Source organism: Ranitomeya imitator, chromosome 4, assembly GCF_032444005.1.
Source record: "Ranitomeya imitator isolate aRanImi1 chromosome 4, aRanImi1.pri, whole genome shotgun sequence".
Taxonomy (NCBI): domain Eukaryota; kingdom Metazoa; phylum Chordata; class Amphibia; order Anura; family Dendrobatidae; genus Ranitomeya; species Ranitomeya imitator.
This window is the reverse complement of record NC_091285.1, coordinates 182,876,256-182,888,767: the sequence shown is the minus strand read 5'-3', so window position 1 is coordinate 182,888,767 and position 12,512 is coordinate 182,876,256. Positions and strand designations below refer to the sequence as shown.

General features: G+C 45.7%; 1 long non-coding RNA gene across 1 annotated transcript; it reads right to left on the bottom strand.

Annotated features, from left to right (window-relative positions):
- Window positions 1-1,772: 1,772 nt before the first annotated feature.
- On the bottom strand, window positions 1,773-4,302 carry LOC138674014 (uncharacterized). Its single transcript, XR_011320429.1, has 3 exons — window positions 4,165-4,302; window positions 2,301-2,451; window positions 1,773-1,871 (listed from the first exon to the last, which is right to left on the bottom strand). It is a non-coding gene; the product is annotated as an uncharacterized lncRNA (long non-coding RNA).
- Between the last annotated feature and the right edge of the window lie 8,210 nt (window positions 4,303-12,512).

The following is a 12,512-nucleotide window of genomic DNA, read 5'->3' as shown; positions in this document are numbered from 1 at the left end:
CACACGTTTTTAGAGTAGGCAATTTCTCGTGATCAGTATTCTGCCATACTGTAAGTGCAGGAACTTCCTTTTTCTCACTTTTTATGGTCCTTTTCTCTTCCTATCTTCCTATCTCTCTGCGGAAACCAGGCTCTTGGCCTCGTGTTTGTGCCAAGCAAGTGTTTAGCTTGATCTATTAATCATCTCTATAGGAAACACCCTCTGTTGAAACAGTCTCACTAAACTTATGTCTCCTACAAGTAAAGGTACCGTCACACTAGACGATATCGCTAGCGATCCGTGACGTTGCAGCGTCCTGGCTAGCGATATCGTCCAGTGTGACAGGCAGCAGCGATCAGGTCCCTGCTGTGCTGTCGCTGGTTGGGGAAGAAAGTCCAGAACTTTGTTTCGTCGCTGGACTCCCCGCAGACATCGCTGAATCGGCGTGCGCTGACACCGATTCAGCGATGTCTTCGCTGGCAACCAGGGTAAACATCGGGTAACTAAGCGCAGGGCCGCGCTTAGTAACCCGATGTTTACCCTGGTTACCATAGTTAAAGTAAAAAAACAAACACTACATACTTACCTACCGCTGTCTGTCCTCGGCGCTCTGCTTCTCTGTACTGGCTGTGAGCGCCGGGCAGCCAGAAAGCAGAGCGGTGACGTCACCGCTCTCCTTTCCGGCCGCTGTGCTCACAGCCAGACCAGAGAAGCAGAGCGCCGAGGACAGACAGCGGTAGGTAAGTATGTAGTGGTTGTTTTTTTACTTTAACGATGGTAACCAGGGTAAACATCGGGTTACTAAGCGCGGCCCTGCGCTTAGTAACCCGATGTTTACCCTGGTTACCGGCATCGTTGGTCGCTGGAGAGCTGTCTGTGTGACAGCTCTCCAGCGACCAAACAGCGACGCTGCAGCGATCTGGATCGTTGTCGGTATCGCTGCAGCGTCGCTTAGTGTGACGGTACCTTAAGCAAGGTGATAAGAACATCCAAGATTGAGCAATGGTAGATAGGTGAAGAAAAAAATAGCCCACCTAGTCTGCAGTAATATTCTCCATAAGGCCGGCCTCACACTAGCGAGTTTTACGGACGTAAGAGCGCAGAAACTACGTCCGTAAAACTCGCATAAAATACGGCAACTAACCAAGCAACTAAATTTTAACAAACAGTTGAGGAAAATTTTTTCAATATGAAAAACTGAACTAACTTTTTTATCTTAATGCAAGTAAGTGTATTCCTGAGAATACCCATAGGAGCTACTTGTGTCAGTGATGAAAGATTGACTTGCTGATGGTCCCAGGCTTGTGTTTCCTCCTCCAGAAAAATTCTGTGCCGGTTGGGTGTAGGAAGACGCTCTAGAGTGCGGTTCACTGGGTTTCGGTCGTGGGCGGAAGAGTCCGAAAACCCCCGTCAATACATTCTCATATGACTCAATTGGAGCAGGGTCCTCCAGAGCGGTGAGGGATGTTTGGCACAGAGACATGAAGAGAGACTGCCTATCCGGTGGCAGTGAGCGTGCCTTTCGGGCAATGGTTAACTCAAAAAAATCACACTGGTCCTCACTTGAGGATTGTTTTAGTAAATCGAGTGTGTCACTTGCGATCTTCTCAGTTTTATCCTCATTCTTTTTTCTTTTTTTTTTGGACTCTCCTGCCACCGGATAGGGAGCTTTCTTCTCTGTTACCACAGCTTCTGACGAACCAGATGATCCAACAGCTGCTGCAGTTGATGTGCCTGCAGCAGCTGCTGGACATGCGGCATCAGCAGAAGCTGTGGTAAGAGATGGAGAAATTGTCCCTCCCACTCCCGAGGAAGTGCCTGCTCCATCAGTGCCTGCTCCATCTTCGGAGTGGTCATCCACAGGAGGCGGGTTGGAAAGGTTTCCCTCAGTCCTGTGTGAGAAAAGGAAAAAAATTATTAATCATGAACGCTGCGGAGGAGCAACATTTTAGGAACAGCATAAAGGCCGCTTACTCCAAAACGCTGTTCATTTTTTTGCATGTGTGCTGATAATGCATGTTTTGATTTAACACATGCGTTATCACCACATGCTATCCAAACAATGTTCTAGTTATCTTGCGCAGTCAAAGTGCAAACACAAGATAAATAGACACGGTGTAGTGCCATACCTCTCACAACTCCATCTGTTGAATGATAGCGCAGACAGGATTTTTGAAAATGCTCTCTTCACTATGGTATAACATCTGGATGCTGTGTATTGAACGCAGAGGCAGGACACAGCCTTCAATACGCAGTCAACTGTGCTACACCACATGGCAACATTGATGAGGCTACATATATATTATTGGTTTATAACCTACCTCCGCAAAGTCCGGCTTGTGAGCAGGAACTGCAGCTCCTCGTAAAATGGAAAGGTTATTCGACTTGGAGAAGATCCACTCCGGTCACATGTATTTATGAATTTGTTGAACCGGTCCCGAACTGACCTCCATCTCTGCTTGACATTTTTTTCTAAGAAAAAAAAAATATATATATATATATACAGTGGGGCAAAAAAGTATTTAGTCAGTCATCAATAGTGCAAGTTCCACCACTTAAAAATATGAGAGGCGTCTGTAATTTACATCATAGGTAGACCTCAACTATGGGAGACAAACTGAGAAAAAAAAATCCAGAAAATCACATTGTCTGTTTTTTTAACATTTTATTTGCATATTATGGAGGAAAATAAGTATTTGGTCAGAAACAAAATTTCATCTCAATACTTTGTAATATATCCTTTGTTGGCAATGACAGAGGTCAAACGTTTTCTGTAAGTCTTCACAAGGTTGCCACACACTGTTGTTGGTATGTTGGCCCATTCCTCCATGCAGATCTCCTCTAGAGCAGTGATGTTTTTGGCTTTTCACTTGGCAACACGGACTTTCAACACTCTCCAAAGGTTTTCTATAGGGTTGAGATCTGGAGACTGGCTAGGCCACTCCAGGACCTTGAAATGCTTCTTACGAAGCCACTCCTTCGTTGCCCTGGCGGTGTGCTTTGGATCATTGTCATGTTGAAAGACCCAGCCAGGTTTCATCTTCAATGCCCTTCTGATGGAAGGAGGTTTGCACTCAAAATCTTACGATACATGGCCCCATTCATTCTTTCATGTACCCGGATCAGTCGTCCTGGCCCCTTTGCAGAGAAACCGCCCCAAAGCATGATGTTTCCACCACCATGCTTTACAGTAGGTATGGTGTTTGATGGATGCAACTCAGTATTCTTTTTCCTCCAAACACGACAAGTTGTGTTTCTACCAAACAGTTCCAGTTTGGTTTCATCAGACCATAGGACATTCTCCCAAAACTCCTCTGGATCATCCAAATGCTCTCTAGCAAACTTCAGACGGGCCCGGACATGTACTGGCTTAAGCAGTGGGACACGTCTGGCACTGCAGGATCTGAGTCCATGGTGGCGTAGTGTGTTACTTATGGTAGGCCTTGTTACATTGGTCCCAGCTCTCTGCAGTTCTTTCACTAGGTCCCCCCGCGTGGTTCTGGGATTTTTGCTCACCATTCTTGTGATCATTCTGACCCCACGGGGTGGGATTTTGCGTGGAGCCCCAGATCGAGGGAGATTATCAGTGGTCTTGTATGTCTTCCATTTTCTAATTATTGCTCCCACTGTTGATTTCTTCACTCCAAGCTGGTTGGCTATTGCAGATTCAGTCTTCCCAGCCTGGTGCAGGGCTACAATTTTGTTTCTGGTGTCCTTTGACAGCTCTTTGGTCTTCACCATAGTGGAGTTTGGAGTCAGACTGTTTGAGGGTGTGCACAGGTGTCTTTTTATACTGATAACAAGTTTAAACAGGTGCCATTACTACAGGTAATGAGTGGAGGAAAGAGGAGACTCTTAAAGAAGAAGTTACAGGTCTGTGAGAGCCAGAAATCTTGATTGTTTGTTTCTGACCAAATACTTATTTTCCACCATAATATGCAAATAAAATGTTAAAAAAACAGACAATGTGATTTTCTGGATTTTTTTTTCTCAGTTTGTCTCCCATAGTTGAGGTCTACCTATGATGTAAATTACAGACGCCTCTCATCTTTTTAAGTGGTGGAACTTGCACTATTGCTGACTGACTAAATACTTTTTTGCCCCACTGTATATTGTCAAAGTACATTTATCATAAACTCTAATAATAATAATAATAATAATAATAATCGGTAACAATATAATTACCAATTTCCAATTGGTTTGCAATGGACAGGGAATCCCACTCCGGATAGAGGTCCCTCACAATCTTGGTCCAGCAATGGTCTCGGAAATATTTGTCATTGTAGGACACATCAGCGGCATCCCATATACAAGGTATATCGCGAACCTACAATGAATAGAATAGTGTCATTACATAATATATCCAAATGATAAGTAATCTAAAAGGGAACCTGTCACCCCCAAAATGGGAACTGTAGATAAGCTCTCGATGTTTCCTCAAAGATGATCAAAACAGGTTAGATTATACTGACACAGGGGCGGTAACGGACCGATGGGCATTGCTGTCCGGTCCAGCGTCTCCCATCTTGTTGTGATGACGTCCTCTTGTATTCACACTGCGGCTCCAGCGCAGGCGTACTTTGCCCTGTTGAGGGCAGTACGTTGCATTACTGCAGTACGTTGCTGTGCCCTCACCAGGGAGATAAGCCGCAGCGTGAATACAAGAGGACGTCATCATAACAAGATGGGAGGGGCTGTACCAGACCGCCACGCTCATTGGAGCGGTACCAACCCTGGGTGAGTATAATCTAACCTCTTTTAATCATCTTTGAGGATACATCGGGGACTTATCTACAGTATACAAGAAAGGGTAGGTAAGCCCCTGATGCCGGTGGGCATAGCTCTACTTCCATGTTGGAGTTAAGAGGTTTCCTTACAGCACAAATGTTTAAAAATTTGGATATATATTAACATCACCTCTACCCTAACCCAAAGTCAAACAAACAAGGCAAACACCAAATTATGTCAGTTTCACACGTCAGTGGCTCCGGTACGTGAGGTGACAGTTTCATCACGTACCGGAGACACTGACTCACGTAGACACATTAAAATCAATGTGTCTCTACAGATGTCAGCGTGTTTTCAAGGACCGTGTGTCCGTTTTCAAAACACGTAGACATGTCAGTGTTTGTGGGAGCGCACGGCACGGACCCATTAAAGTCAATGGGTCCGTGTAAACACGTACCGCACACGGATGTTGTCTGTGTGCCATCCGTGGGCATTTTTCCTGTCATAGTGTTAACATAGAAAAAATTGTTGCAATGCAAGGACACAGACACGCAGACACACGGACATCACACGGATCCCTCAAACGGGACCCCACCCAAAAAAAATGACATCGGCCCCCCTATATTTTTAGGCCAGAAAGGCTAGGCAGACAGCCGTGGGTCAATATTTGAGGCCCGGGAAGGGGTTAAAATACCCATGGCTGTTTCCAGGCTATGAATATTAACCCACAGCTGTCTGCATAGCCTTTCTGGCACTAAAATATAGGGGGCCCCGAAAAAAAAAAATACGTAGGGTCCCCCTATATTTTTAGGCCAGAAAGGCTAGGCAGACAGCCGTGGGCCAATATTTGAGGCCTGGGAAGGGGTTAAAATACCCATGGCTGTTCCCAGGCGATGAATATTAACCCACAGCTGTCTGCATAGCCTTTCTGGCACTAAAATATAGGGGGCCCCGAAAAAAAAAATACGTAGGGTCCCCTTATATTTTTAGGCCAGAAAGGCTAGGCAGACAGCCGTGGGCCAATATTTGAGGCCCGGGAAGGGGTTAAAATTCCCCTGGCTGTTCCCAGGCCATGAATATAAGCCCACAGCTGTCTGCGTAGCCTTTCTGGCACTAAAATATAGGGGGCCCCGAAAAAAAAAAGTGTTGGGGTCCCCCTATATTTTTAGGCCAGAAAGGCTACGCAGACAGCCGTGGGCTTATATTCATAGCCTAGGAAAAGGGCCATGGATATTTGCCCCCCCCCGGCTACAAATATAAGCCCGCAGCCGCCCCGGAAAAGGCGCATCAAAAAGATGCGCCAATTCCGGCACTTAGCCCCTCTCTTCCCACTCCCGAGTAGCGGTGGGATATGGGGTAATGAGGGGTTAATGCCACCTTGCTATTGTAAGGTGGCATTAAGCCCGGTTAATAATGGAGAGGCGTCAATAAGACGCCTATCCATTATTAATCCTATGAAAGGGTTAAAAAAAACACAAACACTAGAAAAAAAATTATTTTAATGAAATAAAGACAAACACTTTTTGACCATATTTTATTCTTCGCTCAATCCACCTGAAGACCCTCGACCTGAAAAAGAGGCAAAATAAAAAAACAAATTCATACTCCCTGGCCCTGTCCGCAGAAATCCATCGAGGGTCCCACGAAGATCTGCCATGGAGAACAGACACATCCAGAGATGTGTCTGCTCTCCACGGCTGCAGCAACACACTGACAGGAGCCATAGCTCCTGTCGGTGTGTAACTGCGCATGCGCGAGCGAGTTTACCGGCGGTCATTGACCCCGTTACTCTCGCTTAACGGCAGTGCTGCGTGGGAAAGTTCAACGCAGCTGTACTGCCGTTAAACGAAACGCCGGCGCCATTGAACTCCGGGACAGTACGCGATACACTGCTAGGAGCTTTGCTCCTGGCAGTGTATCACCGGAGAGCAGGAGATCGGTGTGGGACACTCGGTTTTGGATTCTGCAGACAGGGAGTATGGATTTGGTTTATTTTTTTGGGATTTTTTTCTAGGGACGAGGGCTTCGCCTACAAGTGTGCTGTGTGGTGAGTATATACTCTATGTTTTATGTACTGTGTGTCATGTATGTTACGTTTATTGTGTGTGTATTGTGTGTGATGTGTTTTGTGTTTTTACCGTACTTACAATTGTGCTAAAGTCGCCGGACACAGGGACAACTCTCCCATCCTAATACCGGATGGGAGTAGTAGTCCCATACGGCGATTTAACACAATTGGGTGGCACTATCGTCGCATGGGGACACACACACAGACACACACACATATACACACAGACTTCACACACATATACACATACATACCAAATCGATCAAGCGACCGACATCGATCCCTATGCGACGATATGCCTCCATCATGACAGCCACAGTCCGCCCACGCACTTCCGCCCACGCACTTCCTCCCGCTTCCCCGCACTTCCTGCTGTAGCGGTTTCTGCACCACAAACCGCAGAAAACCCGCAGATATTTTTTCATCTGCGGGTTTTATGCGGGTTTGACCCTCACAATGGAGGTCAATGGGTGCAGAACCGCTGCAGTTCCGCAAAAAGAAGTGACATGCTGCGGAATGTAAACCGCTGCGTTTCTGCGCGGTTTTCTCTGCAGCATGTGCACAGCGGTTTGCGGTTTTCATAGGTTTACATGTAAATGTAAACGCTGTGGAAACTGCAGCGGACCCGCAGCAGCAAAATCGCTGCGGTTCCGAGGTAAAAACCGCAACGTGTGAATATAGCCTAAGAAGTTAGACAATATGTTTCTGATTGTTTGGAGTGGAATAAATCTGCACAACACAAGAAGAATGTGAATCTAAGTGTGAGGAGGAGGAAGGGCAAGCAGACAAGAAAATGAAAGTGAAACTTTGAGCACAATACTGCAGCATAGCCACAGACAGACAAGTCTGGATCTGTTTGTGTGTACGATCTGAGGTTTATTACGTTCTTTCCTTATAATGGCAGCAGGCCGTAAAAGAGACCCAGTTTGGGAATATTTTAATGAAGCTTCTTTGCCTATCGGTAAGGCAGGCATGCGTGCAAAATGCAAACGATGCAACAAAGAGATGCAAGGCCTGGTGGCGCGGATGAGGCAGCATCATGAGAAGTGCACTGATCTCACACTTAGATTCACATTCTTCTTGTGTTGTGCAGATCTATTCCACTCCAATCAGAAACATATTGTCTAACTTCTTGGACTTGGCACTGAAGGGGTTGATTCTGTATTCATAGGTTTGTAGAACAATAGGATTAAGGTCTTTTTCTCAACTCTGTTCGTGTTGTAACATTTTTGCTGTGAAGAAGAGGCTGGGACCTTTGCGGATTCAAATTCAGTTAGGTAGAAACTTTGATTTAAATCACTGATTTAAATCAAGCCTTACTGACTAGTGATTTAAATCGTGATTTAAATCGTGATTTAAATCAGTTAGATTTAAATCAAATCCACCCTGTTCAGGACTGAGGTTATCAGGTTCATAGGCATTCATGAGCTAGAGCTAGATGAGATGGTTATATGGACAAGAAGCATCTACAAAAAAAAAATGGCGGATCTTTAAATCAAGAATAGGGTACAAGATGGCTTTAATGTACAACTACATTTCAGCTGCTTTGTATAGTTTAGATAAATAACATGTATTGCGGCCTTTAGGTATTTTCCAATGTAAAATACTAGCATATCTCTAAAATATACCAACACAACTGTGAGTGATAACACAAGATTTCTGTGGTTCTAGTTTGGGCATGTCCAAATCCTGTTTTTCGGGGGTCTAGATGAAACCCCCTAGCAAAGTCATGAAAACATGGTGGTAACATAACATGAGCACACACATTCTCTGTGCCAATCAAAGTTAGTCTGAAATATTCAAATGATGGAAATGTATATCACAGAATTAAAAGAAATGTATAAAAATACTGTAAAAAACACTTCTTCATTAATTTACTCTCAAAGATGTAATTTTAAAGGGGTCATTTAATTATTGTCATATATATTTTACCATTCATGACATAAGTTACTAACATCCATATTTCATGGGTTTTGACTTCCATTTGCTTGGTCGTTAACAACAGTGTTTCTGTCACAGTTGGAAACGTAGTTTTCGTTGTGTAGAATACCTTACATTGTCAGATTGATTGTGGGTAGTGGTAGACTGGAGCATTTGTTACACCTTGTGGTTATTACAGAAAGATCTTTCACAATGTGTGCTATCATGGTGATTAGTGTACAGTAGAGTACTGTCCATATGGGCTTCTTGCTTACAACTTTGGTAATACAGACAAATGAGCTGAATTCCCTTCATCAGATGTAGACATTTGAGTTATTTGGAGCAAAAGTCAGAGACAGGTTGTCTGCTACCATCATCTTCCAACTAGAATTATGTGTGAGCACGTCTTATATTAAAAGAACACTGTGTAATGCTATATCATAAAATATCATTGCCATCCAAAATGTTCTTTACTAGCTAGTAGAAGGTCCACCTGTCTCTATTGACTTTTAACTTGAAATACCTTACCATAGATTAAGGCTTCTTGATCATGTTCTACTTGGACCTCATCAGACAGGCAATATACAGCCAGGGCCTCACCCGACAAAGCAAAATGATGTGTAAGGTTCACGAGATAGACTAAATGAGGTCTTGGTCTCACTAGATAAATCAAAATGATATCTTAAGCACCATGAGACAGACCAAAATTCTGTCTGGGCCTCACTGTCACGCACAGTGTGGGACACAAAGTGCAACATGAATGGATGAGGGGAATATATATGAATGGATATCCTGGTATGCATGTCCCCTCATCCCTATCCTGGTATGCATGGCCCCCTCATCCTTATCCCAGTATGCATGCCCCCCTCATCCCTATTATTATTATTTATTATAGCGCCATTTATTCCATGGTGCGTTACATGTGAGGAGGGGTATACATAATAAAAACAAGTACAATAATCTTAAACAATGCAAGTCATAACTGGTACAGGAGGAGAGAGGACCCTGCCCGCGAGGGCTCACAATCTACAAGGGATGGGTGAGGATACAATAGTTGAGGGTAGAGCTGGTCGTGCAGCGGTTTGGTCGATCGGCGGTTACTGCAAGTTGTAGGCTTGTCTAAGAGGTGGGTCTTCAGGTTCCTTTTGAAGGTTTCGATGGTAGGCGAGAGTCTGATATGTTGTGGTAAAGATTTCCAGATTAGGGATGATGCGTGAGAGAAATCTTGTATGCGATTGTGGGAAGAGGAGATAAGAGGGGAGTAGAGAAGAAGATCTTGTGAGGATCGGAGGTTGCGTGCAGGTAAGTACCAGGAGACGAGGTCAGAGATGTATGGAGGAGACAGGTTGTGGATGGCTTTGTATGTCATGGTTAGGGTTTTGAACTGGAGTCTCTGGGCAATGGGGAGCAAGTGAAGGGATTGACAGAGGGGAGAGGCTGGGGAATAGCGGGGGGACAGGTGGATTAGTCGGGCAGCAGAGTTTAGAATAGATTGAAGGGGTGCGAGAGTATTCGAGGTGAGGCCACAGAGCAGGAGGTTGCTGTAGTCAAGGCGAGAGATAAGGGCATGGACTAGGGTTTTTGCAGATTCTTGGTTTAGGAATGTACGGATCCGTGAAATATTTTTGAGTTGAAGGAGGCAGGAAGTGAAGAGGGCTTGGATATGTGGTTTGAAGGAGAGATCAGTGTCAAGGATTACCCCAAGCAGCGAGCTTGTGGGACTGGGGAGATTGGACAGTCGTTTACTGTAATGGATAGGTCCATTGGGGGGGGTCACGTGAGATTGGGGAAAGATGATGAATTCTGTTTTGTCCATATTAAGTTTTAGAAATCTAGTGGAGAAGAAGGATGAAATAGCGGACAGGGATTCTGGTTAGTAGGGTGGTGATATCTGGTCCAGAGATGTAGATCTGCGTGTGTTAGGGGTCGAGTTCCTGCCTCTGCACAGGAGGAATCTCGGGCCATCTCCGCTGAGGTCTCCCATTCTTCTCCTGCCACAGTGGAGCCTGCTCAGCGGAGACATCGATCCCAGCATCTCGCTCAGTCTGCCTCTGTGCTAAGAGTTACTGCTGCATTTCCTGCTTCTGCCATTGAAGTCAGTGCTGGGCAGCGGCGAGCAGATGCTTCTGGGGCTAAGTCCTGCTTTTCACGTTCTGAGCATGCCCAGGGTAAGATCTCTCTGTGGAGATCGAGGCAACTATTTAAGGCCCACATGGCCGCACGGCCATGCGCTAGTATTGTCTATTTTTATGTGCTTCGCGCCAGTGTGGTCACATGTGAGTGTATTCAGGGACCCGGCTGAAATAAGCCCCTAGAATGCTGGCACCTCCGGCGAGGAGTTTGTGTTTGGATGTATTCAGGGACCCGGCTGAAATAAGCCCCTAGAATGCTGGCTCCTCTGGCGAGGAGTTTTGTGTACATGCGTGACCACTGACTGCTCTCTGTTTGGGCAGTTAGCCTGTGCCTCTGTGGAGTCTAACAGGGCACAGTGCTTCTCTTTCACGGCTACTCGGTGAATTAACTGAGTTAGTCTATACCGCCATATAGTTCCGCCGTTTGCTGGCAGCAGGTACTCCTACACGGTGGACTCCGGGCTGCGAACGCACCAATATCAATAAAAACATCTCTATTTACTCGGTGCGTTCTGCTATCCCTAACAGTGTGTCATCAGCATAGAGATGATACTGAAAGCCATGAGATTCTATGAGCTGTCCCAGGCCAAAAGGTGTAAATGGAGAAGAGCAGGGGCCCTAGGACTGAACCTTGCGGGACTCCGGCAGACAGGGGGCGAGGTGAGGAGGTGGTGTGTGAGTGGGAGACGCTGAATGTCCGGTCTGTTAGGTATGATGAAATACAGGATAGGGCCAAGTCTGTGATGCCAAGGGATGAGAGGGTCTGTAGTAATAGGGAATGGTCCACTGTGTCAAAGGCAGATGAGAGGTCCAGGAGGAGGAGGACAGAGTAGTGTTGCTTGCTCTTGACAGTTAATAGGTCTTTGGTGACCTTGGTTAAGGCAGTTTCAGTGGAGTGGTGTGACCGGAAGCCAGATTGTAAGCGGTTGAAGAGGGAGCAGGAAGAGAGATGGGAAGATAGTTCAAGATGGACATGTTGTTCCAGTAGTTTTGAGGCATAGGGGAGAAGTGATATAGGGCGATAGCTAGATACAGAGGATGGGTCAAGAGAGGGCTTTTTGAGGATAGGTGTGATTGAAGCATGTTTAAAGCTTGAGCGGAAAACACCAGATATTAGTGATAGGTTGAAGAGATGGGTTAGGGTTGGGATGAAGACTGTGGCGAGGTTTGGGATGAAGTGGGATGGGATCGGGTCAAGTGCACAGGTGGTGAGATGCGATCTTAAGAGTAGAGTGGAGAGTCGATCTTCTAGAATGATGGAGAAGATGGTTTTGGAAGTGGAGGGCTGGGAAGTTGGGAGGAAAGGCTCTGGGGTTGTGGACTAAAACTGTCTCTGATGTTCTCAATCTTCTGCTTAAAAAATGAGGCAAAGTCTTCAGCTGAGATGAGTGGGGAGGGTGGAGGTGCTGGGGGACGGATGAGAGAATTGAAGGTGTTGAATAACTGTTTAGGGTTTTGAGACAGGGAGGATATGAGAGATAAGTAGGTTTGTTTAGCTGTGGCGAGTGTGGTCTTGAAAGTAGTGAGGGACTGTTTGAATGCGATAAAGTGCTCGTTGGAGTGGGATCTTTTCCATCTTCTGCATGGCCCCCTTATCCCTATCCTGGTAGGAATGGTTCCCCTCATCCCTATCCTGGCAGTGTCAGCCACCGGCCTCCTGCTTCTGCCAGCGGTCACATGTGCCG